Here is a 12755-nt window from a genome sequence, read left to right on the forward strand (position 1 = left end):
GCCCACGGCTCTGAGCCTGAGGCCTGCGCGCTCTCGCTCTCTCTCTCTCTCTCTCTCTCTCTCTCTCTCTCTCTCTCTCTCTCTCTCTCATAGGAAGGGCGGTAAGCAGGGGGTGGGGAGGCAGCCATTAAGACACACGAGCACCAAGCTCAGAACCGAGGACAGAAAAGTCAGCGAAAGGAAAAGCCTCCCTGGGACCCACGCACGCCCCACGCAGAGCACTCTGTGGGCCACGGAGGTCTGGGTCCCACATTTCCGACTCACTCATGTAGACCAACCCCATTCTTTAGAGATGGGGAGCGGGGACCCCAAGAACAGGAGCCACTGTGCCCTGAGAGCTTGTAGTATGGCAGCACTTACACCAGACTCGGATGTGTCACCAAGGTGTGTCCCCTCTTGTACTCTGCTTGGGAGGCAGAGGATCTCCAAGCTCGGCCCTAGGCCCTGAGCATCTCTGAAATGTCACGGCCTCCTTGAAGCCACAGGTGCCTGGAGCTGTCCTCTACTCTTCTAGCACCTCCAAACCATGAGGCCACTGGCACTTCTGCCCAAAGGAAACACTGGGGTTTGGGGCATCAATTCAACTGCTCAACCGCCATCAAAGCAGCATGAAGAGTGTTGGCTGGGTTCCTTGGGCAAACACACAGCATGTGTGCCAGCTGTATCCGTGGGTTAGACCCGTCCGCCCCAAGACCGGCCACCAATGGCAGGTGTCCAGAGATGGTGGCTCTCCCGCATTCCAGAACCACAGGCCAGGGCTTGCCTGCCGGACAGCAGGCTGTATTTACCACCAGGGAGAAGCAGAAAGAAACCCTTTTGTCTTCAGGTGGCATCCTGGTGACAGCATTCCCCCACGCAGCTGCACGTCGCCTCCTCCCCTGCCTTCATGTTACAGAGCAGTAGCATGGGACAGGGCGTCCCTAAGTTTCAGGTACGGCAGCCTGGGTTCAAACCTCAGTTCTGCCGCTTATGACCTGAGTGACCTTGGAGGAAGGGTGGGATTCTGTGTGCCTCCTGGTGGTCCTCATCTGTGAATTGGGGGCTCATAAAACATACACGTCACAGAGCAACCGTAAGGATTAGAGGTGATACACGTTCAGCATTTCAAAGAGTGTGAGCATCTGGGTTTGTTGGGTTGGTTTTGTTTGTTTTTTATCCACCTCTCACTTTCAAATAACACCACTATGGATGTTTCTCTCCCTGAGGACAAGGACAAAAACATTTTGCGCAAAGACAAAATGCTGCTGGGTCAGAGGATGTGTGCAGTTTCACAGCACTTGTCTCATTCAGACAGATTGATCTTCAAAATCTGAATCTGTGGACAGCAAAGCTGATGTGCCACTTTCCCCACATCCTTGCCAGCACTGGGCTTTATCAATTTATAATTGTTTTCTGGTTTCATCAATGTGTAATGGAGCTTTTGTTTGTATTTCTGTTTTTTTTGCCCACAAGGCTGTGCATGCTTCCATGTGACAGTTAACTGTATTTCCTCAGGGATACATGGTTTATTCGCCTCCTCGGAATGTTTCTCAGGTGGCATCTGCCACAGTCCCTTGGCAGGTCCATGCTGGAAACGTCTTCTGAGCAGGAAGGGAGATGAGACGGGAGAGGCTGCAGCTTGGGAAGGCGGTAAAAGCCTCTTCCCCTCCCCCATCTCCTGCCTCTTTTCACCTGAGTGTCTTCAGAGCTTCCCCAGCTGAGGAATCCTTTCCTGGGGCCGGGGAATGCAGGCACCGAGGCTGGGGGAGGAAGAACAGAGGAACCAGTGGAATTGACCAAATTTTTGGAGCTGCAAGCCCGGTCGGTGAGGCACTAGTGACCATTCCCCTCCCACCTCCCAGCTCTCCCAGGAGTCCCTGGGTACCAGGAAACTTTCCTTCCTTACTAATGAGGTCAGAATAGGCCCTTCTACCACGTTACAATACGGGATGTTCCTTAGTCACTCAGGCGTCCAGGTGCGAGGTTAGCAAGACACCCAGAACCCCCTTCTCTGATCCTCCCTCAACCGTGAATCATCCAAGGAACCCCAAGCCATCCTCAACCCACTGGTGGGGGTGAGTGACCTACAAACCTCACCATTGCCATGGCCTCTTGCCACCACATGAGCTCGCAGTTGAAGATAGATCTCAAACAGTCCTGTGGACACTTGTCCACTTTGTAGTGATCCCCAAGCTGGTTAACCCTTTGTCCGGGTCTTGGAGGTCACCCAAGCTGAGGATTTGAGTTCACAGCTCTCTTGGGTCACTCTTAAACACTCAGAGCAGAATGACACATCACTTCCTCATCCTCCACACGTCCTGGGCCCCAACACCCAGCACCTCATGCAGCCTGCACAGAGGCCCCTGGGGGACCAACGGCAGCATGGCCCCTACTTTGACAGAGAGGGAACTGGAGCCCCTGTAGGATGTGACCTCGACTTGCCTCCCCAGCGTCATCTCAATTCCTCACCCAAATTCGAAATCCTGTCCCACCCAGCTTTGCACCTGTGTCCCTCTTCCTACAGATCTCCGCCCAGATCGTCCAGGGCAGGACCTCATAACTCAAGCCTCTGTCATCGTCACCTCATTCCAGAGACTTCTCCCCGACCTCTCCTCCTGGAGGCTGTTCCCTATTAAGCTCCTTCTCTACGCATCTTCTGTCGCCATCAAAATGTACCCCAAACCCCCCCTCCTCCTCCACCACCCTCATCCCTGTCACCACCACCACTTCCTCCATCCTCAGCACCATTGACCTTGGGGCCAGATCATTCTGTTGTGAGGTCGTCCTGGCCATCGTAAGGTGTTTAGCAGCGCTCCTGGCCTCCACCCTTGAGACTCTAGGACCATCCCACCAGAGTTGTGACAACCAAAAAGTACTTCCAGACAGTACCCAATGTCCCCTGGGGAGCAGAATCGCCCCCAGTGGAGAACCACTGCTCTAGACTATGGCAAAACGTCCTCCAGTGTCCAGTGTCCGGTGCTCTCTTGATTTTTGGAGTCACGCCCATGTTGGTGACCTACAGGGGCCCTGCAGAACCTCACCCACCCCTTTCCAGCTTGCCTCATCTCCAACGTGGGCACCCGCTGTTCCTTCTGCCTTCAGCTGTCTTCATGCGTCTTGTCCCATTCCAGGCCCTTCACCCCCTTGGGGACCAGCAGAGGGCTGCCTCTGACCACACCCCTGGAGTAGACCACACCCCACCACCCTTCCCCTTCCATCTCCACGATTTAGCGTCCTCGTTGTCTTTTTATAAATCATCCTGTTTCTGTTCTTGTTTATTGATTTATTTATTTTCTTCTCAGCCCCTTGGGGCAGGGGATCTGTCCGTCCTGTTTGTCCTTGTCCCCCAGAGTCCAGACCAGTGCCTGGCACATGGAATACACTCAGGAAACCCAAATTCCACACATGAACAAATGAGATGGTGGGCTTCGGGTCCTAGAAATGGATCTTGTCCACCTACATAGCTGCAGAAGTGGGGAGCCTCTCAGGGAAGTCAGAGGAGACCCTTTCAGTGGGCCTCAGGCCCTGAGCACCCCACACCCTCGGCCCTGCAGGTTCCTCGGGGCCTTTGGGAAACAGTGTGGGAACCCCTCCCCGGGGCCGGAAGCAGCCCAGACCCAGCTCAGAAGGCGAGGCCAGGATCTAATTATAGAAGGAGGGTGTGAGAGGGCCGGCTCTTCTCTGTGAGAGGAAGTGGCACTCTGATTAACACTTGTGTTTGTTCACCCCTGGTTGAGACAGTCCCCATGGGAAGAAGAAACGTGGCAAAATGAATTCAGCTGCCAGGGGAGGCGGCACTGCCAAGACAGGGGGCTCTGGCTGTGGGCTCGGGGCTGCACTGGCCGCGTCTGTGTGAGCCAGCCTTCACCTCTCTGTGGCTTGGTTTTCAAATGGGCCAGATTCGATTTTCAAAGTGGGTGTCGCGTGTTATTTCTGGTCAAGGGGGCCCGAGTCGGGAGCTCTCTGAATCTCGGTTTCCCCCGCTGCAGCATGTGTTGATGAGAACTGGGCCTCGCTCAGAGTCTTGGGGAGGATTCACCGAGGTGTGTGGGTTGCCGGCTGGCCTGGGATGGGCCTGGCACAGGACGAGGGCTCCACAGGGGTTCCATGTTGTCAGGACATTCCATGATGGGATTGGGAAGTTCAAAGTGAAAATTCGGGGCCCCTTGTTCGAGCTGAGGCAGTGGCGCAGTAAACCTGGCTCCGTGCCCTTCTGGGCTCCATGGGACTGCCCAGGCCGTGCGACCGTGAGTGACGTGGGCAGATGCCCAGGGGAGGCAGGGAGCAGGCAGGCTGTGCTTTTTCCAATGGAAAACACTAAATCAGAGGCCCGCACACAGTAGGAGGCTGTTTGCTTACAAACAGTTTAAACGGGGACACAAAACAATGCCGCCAATTGACCATAACCATAAATACGGAGGGCGAACCAGAGCGGAGGCGGCAGATCCCCCTCCTGCTGCCCCCGACCTGGCGCTGGGTGGGAGGCACAGCAGAAGTTAGCTGTATCCACCACGTTGTATTTCTTTTTTTTTCTTTTTTTTTTTTTACAGTTTATAGATACCAAAATTTTATTTCTAGATTCCCATGGAAAATTAAAGGAGTTTGTAGTTGGTTTTTTGTTTGTTTTTTGGGGTTTTTTTTTTACACTAGACAAAATAGAAAACCCATTCCTGGAGCAGTCAAGGATAACAATATTTAGCACTGTGAAAATTAAACTAGTTTCTAGTAATGCTTAACTGGTTACGGCCTCCCTGCAGAAAGTGTTATCAAAACCATTTGTGTAATCAAACTATAATGCTAAGACTTCGCAGAGCTGCAGACGGATTTCAAATGAGATTTGCCTATGAAAGAAAGATGACAGGTCAAATCAGACCAACACTGGATTCCTGATACTGACGACCTCACATTTGCGGCATCTGTTCCAGGCAATGAAAGCAATGCAGAAACAGTAGCAGCGGCCAAACGCTGGGCGGGCTGTCGATGTGCCGTCGGGAAGTCACCCCGGTGCAGGCAGCCAGGCGCCGGCAGTCACCACCGCAGAGAGCGGCGCTGCTTTGGGGAGCCAGACACCTGCACCGTGACACCAGGGCAGGGCCAAGTCAGAAGGCCACAGGCTCATGGTCAACAAAGGGTGCGGAGCACTCTGGTAACGCTCACAGGCTGAGCGTGGAAGTCTTAAACATCACGAGGGTCGAAAGTTCCAGCTATCCTCAACACAAGCGGCCTCCAGACTTACAAGCTACCTGCTAATGCTCAAATTAGCAGCAAAATTAAGATAAGTAACCTACTGGGAACATTTCCCAAGAGGCATCCGTGAAAAATAAAAATTAAAATTAAAAAAGGCAGTGCAGAGTCCCCAGCTATGCATGTGTATGTGGTCTAGTTACCTCTCGCAGCCACACCGAGAAGAGGGGTTATAAATGGGTCTGGACACCAAGAGTTCAGGAAAAACTTGAAGAGTCTATGACTCAAAACAAAAACAAAAAAGTTAATATTTAAAAGCATATAAACTTAGCATGCTATATTTCACAGCAAAGTGACAAATGCTATTCAAAGAGAATCAGAACCATGATTCTCTTGATATTTAAAAAAAAATAGAAAAAGGGGGGAAAAGCTAAAAGTTGTCAGGATACCTCCAACAAGCTTGAAAAACTATGGATCTGGCTTATCTGGGAGATTGTTGTGAGGCTCCCTTTTTTCCCTAAACCAGAAATGCAATGTGCACGGACAGGGCTCGGCAGGATGGGCTCCAGGCCTGCTGGTTGGGTCTCAAGCCCAGAGAAGAAATCAATGAGTTCCTGAAAAGCAGTCAGAAGCTCCAGCTCCTGCCTGAGCCTGACAGGGAGGACCGGAAGCGTGCGTGTGATGCTTTGCCGCACATCACTTCCACCCTGGCTGACTTTTGTCATTAGGCGACTGACTTCTTTCCTCTCCAGTTACAAGATGAGGAAACATGGGATGCACATGGGGGCCGGGGGTGAGGGACACGGAGCTTCAACTTCTAACATAGCAACGCCAGAGGAGGAAAACGGCACAGATTCACGCATCCAGTTGACAATCTGTTTTTTTCCGGGAATCTTTCAAAGGCGGGAACTGCTCTACTATGTCTCAAAATCCCAATGGTCTTAGCTAGCAAATTTAGAAGGAAAAAACATTTTACTACTAGTGGCTGGCTTTCCGGCTACCCAATTTGCCATCTCTTGGGACACGCCCCAAGCATCAAGACAGCTTCCGGGACACACAGCTTTGCAGACTTCATTTCTACCTCTAAAAACTTCCATCTGTGGCAGTAGGAGAAATGACAGTCACAACAGGCCACCTTCCCCTTTAATCCTGTTACTAATACACATCCATTCTAGACTAGCTGAGTCTATACCTGAGAAACATTAGTGTTAAAATATTGCTCTTTACAAAGACTAGCGGAGGGGGCCAAAGTGCAGGAAGCAAGTTTTCTCTCAGTTTGTCTCATCGTTAGTGTCACAGTTTTTAGAACTCCTGGTGACACGTGACAATCTGCAGTGAGGACAAATCCTGCTCAGACGAAACCCAAGTCAAATAATTCATCCTTCTACGGAGCACACTAATGACAGCTACATTGTATTTCTTAAAGAAAAAAAGATTAGTGACAAACGTGACAAAATATTCGTGTGTCGTTCAATTCTGGGTAGGGGTCATAGGGGGTTATTTTATTCTCTGAAGTTTCCTGTATATTTTTATTTTTAAAATGGTGGTTTCACGGGCTGGTCGAGTGGCTCGGTTGGTTAAGAGCACGAGCTCTGAGCAACAGTCGCCGGTTCAATTCCCACATGGGCCAGTGAACTGCGCCCAAGCCGAGCTGCCGCTGAGCTGCCAACAGGTGGCAGGATGGCAACTGGACTTGGAGCTGAGCTAGCTGCGCCTTTCACAACTAAGACTGAAGGACAACAACTTGGCTGTTCCCCTTCCCCAATACCCCAACACTGTTCCCCTTCCCAAATTCCCCAATAAAACCTTTCAAAAAAATAAAATAAAATGGTGGTTTCACTGCTTTACAAAGCTTGAAAGCATTGGATTAGAAAAAAAAAACTGTTCTTTGCTAACGTCCTTCGAGCAAGGGGCTGGACACTCAGTGTTAACTGAGCACCTGCTATGTGCCGGCACAGGGCTTGGCTCCAGGGAAATAAAAACAAGCATTTTCCCCTCCAGAGTCCAGCAAGGGGACAGAAAACAAGCCTGCATGTCCTGTGCCAGGACTGACATGAAGTGACCCCCAGCTCTGGCGTGGGGCTGCTGCTTTGCTATTATCACAGGAAAGCAGGCTCTTAGGTGTTTTGTTTTTTTTCCTCCTGCAGAAGGACGGCTAGAGCCTTGCAGGAGTCTGCTGGCCAGCTCCAAGGGCTGTCAGGCCCGCAGGTACATTCAGGCAAGTCACAGGCAGCGGGGAGGCCCCGGGGCTGCCCCAACCACCACGGAGCCCCTTAGATGAACCATGAGAGGTGCCGCCCTGACTTTTCAGCAGCCTCTGCTGGCAGGCCCTGGGGTCTGCTGCTGGCTGTGGGCGTGGCAACACCTCAGCTGGAGCTCCCGCCCTCCCAGGGGCGGCAGTAGCCTGTTTGGCAGTATTAGGGGGGACAACACCAGGCTTCCCCGCAGCCCAGGGCTTAGCGGTCCCTGCTGGGCAAGCAGGCCAGGCAGCCCCAGAGCTGCTGTCTCGTCATTTCTATCTCCTTTGTTTGTCTAACCTTTTATTTTGACATAATTTAAGATGTACAGAAAACGTGCAAAGAGAGTATGAGTTCCCACGTCCCCTTCGCCCAGCTTTCCCGACTGTCAATATTTTACATAACGGTACGATGAGCAAACCGGAGAAATTGCTTCGATGCCACACCGTTCACTTCTATAGACTTTATTCGGGTTTCTCCCCGAAGGCCCTTTTCCTGTCCTGGGACCCACATGGCACTTGGTCATCTTGTCCCCTTAGTCTCCTGCGGCCTGCGGAGGTCCCTCCCTCTTTCCTGGTCTTGCCATAATTGTAAGTATCCCTTAGGTGTTTTGTAGATCGTACATCCGTTTGGGTTTGTCTGACTTCCTCTCATATTTTAAAGTGCAGACTTTTCAAGAGTACCATTCCGAAGCTTTTAGTGCACGCCCAGAGTTGTGCAGCCGTCACCATGATCTAATTCCAGACATTTCCATCCCCCCAAAAGGAAGTCCCATGCCCCTCCAGGATGCTCTCTCGTGTTCCCTGTCTGTCCCTGGCCCCATCTCTCTATCTGTGACTCCATTTCTGTTTTTCTTTCAGTTTCTCTTTGTGTCTCTGCCTCTAAGTCCCTCTGTTTTCTCACACGTGTGGCTTCTATTTCTGCATTTCTGTCACTCGCTCCCCGTCTCTCTCTCTCTCCATGTGACTCTCCCTTTATTTTCTCCCTTCTCATTCGATTTTGCTCCGTGTCTGTGTGTGCGTCTTTCTCCCTTTTCTGCTCTGAAGGGGATACAGGCAAAACCCAAGGAAACAAATACAAAGCAACGATAAGGCACATCCAATGTTCAGAGACAGACAGGGTGGGACAGAGACTATCTGAGGGCTGCAGCCAAATGGGGCAGCCATGGGGAGCCCCCTGAGGAGAGGATGGTGACACTAAACCTTCCCGCAGCAGCAGCCCTGGAAAAGACGCTAGGAGACTTCCAGGCAGGAGGGTAGTGAGAGCAAAGGTCCTGGAGCGGGAAGGAATTCCTGGAGCCGAGCCGAGGAGCCATGGGAAGCCAGAGAGAGGTCTCCCTACGCCCCAGACTTCCTTGGAGGGCACCCTAAATGCCTCCCCAGGCCCGGCTCGCAGGCCCTGAGGTAGGAGCCCCAACCAGCTCAGGGCAAGGCTTGAAGTGACTAAGTCACAGCTGAACCTCAGAGAAGTTTCCAGCACCCCCACTGGGGGGTCCAGGCCATGTATTCAGCACTGGGGCCCCTGAGCTGGACACAACCCAGCTCTGCCTGGGAGGGTGTCTGTAGCGGAAAAAGCACAACTCAGGCTCAAAAGAAGTTTGTGTATTGATTTATTCAATTATTTATTCCAGAAACATTTATTGAGCGCCTGCTGCATGCCCGAATCACAGACGGATATGGGCAGTGCCCCGACCTCACAGGGCTCAGAGTCTAGAGAGAGAGGCAGCGCCCCCACTCACCCCGACCTTACAGGGGAGGAAGGCTCCAGCACGCAGCTGTTGGTGCCCACTGCATGGCGGACAAACACAGATGACCCCCAAGGGGACGGCCCATGTTCACAGCACAGTTTCTAGAGCAGAATGACATGGGGTCAAGTCCCAGCTCTGCGGGGTGTTAGCTGAGTGGCCTTAAGCATGTCACTCGCCCTCTCTGAGCTTCAGTGTCCTCCTCTGTATGGTGGGCTGCTGTGAGAGTGAAATGATAGAACGTCAATGCTGAGTCCCCCCGCACCCCCGCACCCCCTCTCCCCGACATTCAATGAGTCCTCCTTGACCTGAATTGAGTTTATTAGACACACAATTGTTGTTCTTCCCAGTTGGTGGGGAAGGCTGGCCAGGTCAGGGATCCCAAGCAGGCTGGGGACTGACCAGGCAGGCACCCACCGCCAGGGGTACAGTTTAGGCAGCTGGGGAGCAGGTGCCTTCTGCAACAGCTGGATACTGGCTTGTGTCCTTAAGTCACCAAGGGCAGCCCCAGGCTGCCTGGCCAGCGTCCAGCAGCTCTCACTGAGCCTCATTTGTGAGGCAAATGGCTGGCAGTGGCTGTGGGCCAGGCACACAGTCCCCAGCGGGGGCCCTGAGCTTTTACTGTGAGCAGAACAGAGCCTGGGGAGGGGTGGAGGAGGACCCTCCCACCTGCCCCCTTGCTCCCGGCTTCTGTGGCCGTTTGTTGACTCAGACACAGTGTGACTCAGATCCCTGATGGGTCCTGAGCGTGGGGGGAGGAAATCCAGGTATCTGTCTGTCTGCAGGGCTGTGATCCTTGCTGGAGGCTCTGGGGAAGAATCCGCTTCCAGACTCATTCAGATTGCTGGCTGAATTCAGCTCCTTGTGGCTGTAGGACTGCAGTCCCTGCTGACTGACCGTGGGGGCAGGTCTTTGCTCCTAGAGGCTGCCCACGTTTCTTGTCATGTTTTCCATGTGGCCCCGCCAGCACAGCGGGCCAGGACCCTGTCCCTGCCGCATCTCCAGCTTGCCCTCTGGCTGCCTCTCTCCGTGTCCAGCTGGAGGAGGCTCTCCGGCTCGTGCTGATCTACCAAGATAATCCAGGATCCTCTCCCTATGTTAGGGCTCTGACCTTAATCACATCCGCAAAGTCCCTTTAGCCCTGTAATTTAACATAGTCACAAGTTCCAGGGATTCAAATGTAAATGTCCCAAGCAAAGAGACATTCTGCCCATCCACCGCTGCCTGACTTGGGTTTTCTGTCATTTGCAAAGGAAAAGACTCTTGGCTGCTTTGTCCTCCTTCTGGACAACGGTTGGCTGGACACGACTGGCTCAGGCAGCTGAAAACGGCTGGCTTCGCAGAGGATTTGCCTCCTGAAGCACTGTGAAGGGTGGCCCCAGGGAACGCTGACTCAGGACGTCCAGAACCCCCACTCCACCCCCACCCTCCCAGCCCCCGTCCCAGAGCCGCGTTTCCAAACTTGCGCACCAACAAACAGGGAAACATGCTTTGCTGGGACAGAGTAAATAAACCGATATTTATACCACAGCCCCACAGGGTGGCCACTTGGCTCTGAGACAAATATGGTCAAAATTGAATTCTGTGGCCCTCAGAGGAGAGCCAGGCTGCCTGAGAGGAGCCTGGTGGGAAGCACCCCACCCCACAGTCCCGCAGGCGTCTCTGATGATCCCAGAAGGCTCCGGGGCGGGGGAGGGAGGTCACCCAGCCACCCACTTCTGCTTGTCCCCCTCAGTCCCAGTTGAGAGGGCCCCCTCCTCTCCCCAGGCATGGACTCCTGCGTGCCTTTCCCACATCAGCGCCTGGCCGGGTCCCGAGCTCATGGCCAGGGCACCCTTCTCCCCCTCCCCATGCATTCTCTCATGAAAATGCACCCCACACTGCCTCGGATGACTTCTCCTCAGCTTGGAAGATCTTCTCATTTAAATTCTTTAGAGCTCATATATTATAAGTATTATATGTCCCCTTACTATGTGCCTGGCACTGGGCACAGTAGCTGGGTACCATCGAGGATGCGTCTGACACACTCCTGCCCCCTCCCAGTTCACGGCTCAGGAGGGGAGACAGATGTTAACGAGCAAACAAATAAATTCGCTGCGAAGTACAAACCCTACTAGGTGCTCTGGAGGAGGCAGGCCAGCAGGGAAGGGGGTTAGGAGGTGGGCAGGCGGCATGGACTTCTATAGGAAGGGCACTCCAGGCAGACGCACTGCTCGCTCTGAAGAGAGGCATCTGAAAGGGGGCAGAGCCAGTCACACCAGCTGTGAGGCCCTTGCATGGACCTGAGGTTTTATTCCAGGGCAATGGGGAGCCACAGAAGCTTCTATGCCAGGGAGCAGCACGTTCCGAGTTACCTTTTTAGAAGATCGAGTGACCGGAGGTGGCAAGAACAGCCTCTGGAACCCGCCCAGCTCCGGCTCATCAGAGACGTCCAGAGGACCAATATAAGCGAGCTGACGGACGCAAAGATAACCCCGTCCTGTTAGTACTTGCAAGTTGTCCACATAGCTGTGATAACGGCCAAACACTAAACCTGATGTCTCAATTTGTATTGCTCCACTGCAAACAATATAGAACTGTGTGAACAGGAAAAGTAAAACTCTCCTGTAAACCTTCCACCGCTAACATCTTGCCTATTTCCTTCCTACTGCTTTTCTATACACATATGGAGATTATTTTAATACAGTTCCTTTATTTTGGAATTTTCCCCCAACACTGTTAGTTTTCCAATTTAGAAAAAAATACTGTTATTTTTAATTTCTCTAAAAATGTCCCCATCACAGGAGCAGCGAGCAGGGAAGCCAGCAGGAGGCCCCAGGAACTCTGAGCTGTCCCTTGATGCAACAAGCTCAGCTGTCTGACGGGTTGGCCTTGGGGGGTTCGCCCCACCCTTGATCTCCAGGCCACTGTGCACCCCAATGTGTAACAAGGCTTGGGGTAGAGCAGATGGGGGAGTGGGGTTGATAAGCAGAGCCCGGCACTTATCGGCCCCAGCAGGAGCCCAGGAGGTATCTGGAGGGGCAGGTGCCCACCCTCCTCCGAGCCCTGTGCTGACACCCAGCCTCAGGGCACGCAGGGCAGCTGCCTTGTTATTCTTGCTGTATCTGGATGGACCTCAACCCCAGGGGGTTCCCAGATCAGTGTTTACGTCTCTTGGGGACAAACACAAGTGTGACTCAGCAGCCAAGCTAGGGATGTGGAGGGGGACACGCCCGGCTGGCTTTGGGGTAAAGGAGGTGGAGGAGAACTGGGTGGGGGTGGTGAGGCCAGAGCCCAGTCCTCAGGGCAGGGTAGCACGGCCTTCCAAATTCAGGATTGTCGGGTCCAAATCCCGGCTCTGCCCCAGACCAGCTCTCTGGCCTTGGGCAAGAGGCTGACTCGCCCCAGCCTTGGTTTTCCCATCTGTGAGCCTGGTCAACCTCCCACAGGTTGCTGGGAGAGGTCAGAGAAAGAACAGACATAGAGCCACGGAAAGCATTCAATAAATGTTCGTTTTGATGAGTTCTGGGGCTCTGAAGACAACCTTAGCTCCACGGGTGGGAGACTAAAGCCAGCGGGGTGGGAGATGGTGGTTGTCTCCTTTGACAGGAAATGTGGGTCCCTCATCCACT

At 53.1% G+C, this 12755-nt stretch overlaps 1 long non-coding RNA gene across 1 annotated transcript; it reads right to left on the bottom strand.

The window, feature by feature from the left end:
- Window positions 1-8992: 8992 nt before the first annotated feature.
- LOC109380047 (uncharacterized) lies at window positions 8993-11584 on the bottom strand. The gene is made up of 2 exons (XR_002123360.1): window positions 11499-11584; window positions 8993-9363 (listed from the first exon to the last, which is right to left on the bottom strand). It is a non-coding gene; the product is annotated as an uncharacterized LOC109380047 (long non-coding RNA).
- Window positions 11585-12755: the final 1171 nt, after the last annotated feature.

Source organism: Hipposideros armiger, unplaced genomic scaffold (genome assembly GCF_001890085.2).
Source record: "Hipposideros armiger isolate ML-2016 unplaced genomic scaffold, ASM189008v1 scaffold_32, whole genome shotgun sequence".
NCBI classification, from domain to species: domain Eukaryota; kingdom Metazoa; phylum Chordata; class Mammalia; order Chiroptera; family Hipposideridae; genus Hipposideros; species Hipposideros armiger.